A 455-nucleotide genomic window follows, 5' to 3' on the forward strand; every position below is an offset into this window, starting at 1 on the left:
TGATGACTCATCATATTTTCGTTAATGATGACTCGTCGTATTTTCGGTTCTGATGTCTCACAACAGACTCGGTTCTGTCCGGTTCCTCTTTAACTCAAGAACCAATCAGAACCTCTCGTGTGTTTCACCTGACGGCGTGTCCGTCAGCACGTCGAGCTTCTCTCCGCCTGCAGGTGGCGCTGCTGAGGCGGACGGACCTGTGATCGGCCGGTTCCGTCTCCTGAGAGCTCCTGAGATGAATCTGAAGATGTCAGAGTTTCTTCTTCTCTCCCTCCGTCCATCGGGCCTGGATCCACGGCGGCGGCGGCGGCGGCGGCGGAGTCCCTCAGGGCTGAGTGTCCGTGAATCTGGAGGGAATGTTTTTACGCTGTGGGATGAAAAGCTGCTCCAGGAAGCGCGACGCTCAGCTGCTTCCTGTTTGTCCTCCAGTGAATGGACTCTGTGTGTGTGTGTGT

The sequence above is a fragment of the Poecilia reticulata genome, linkage group LG12 (assembly GCF_000633615.1).
Source record: "Poecilia reticulata strain Guanapo linkage group LG12, Guppy_female_1.0+MT, whole genome shotgun sequence".
NCBI lineage: Eukaryota > Metazoa > Chordata > Actinopteri > Cyprinodontiformes > Poeciliidae > Poecilia > Poecilia reticulata.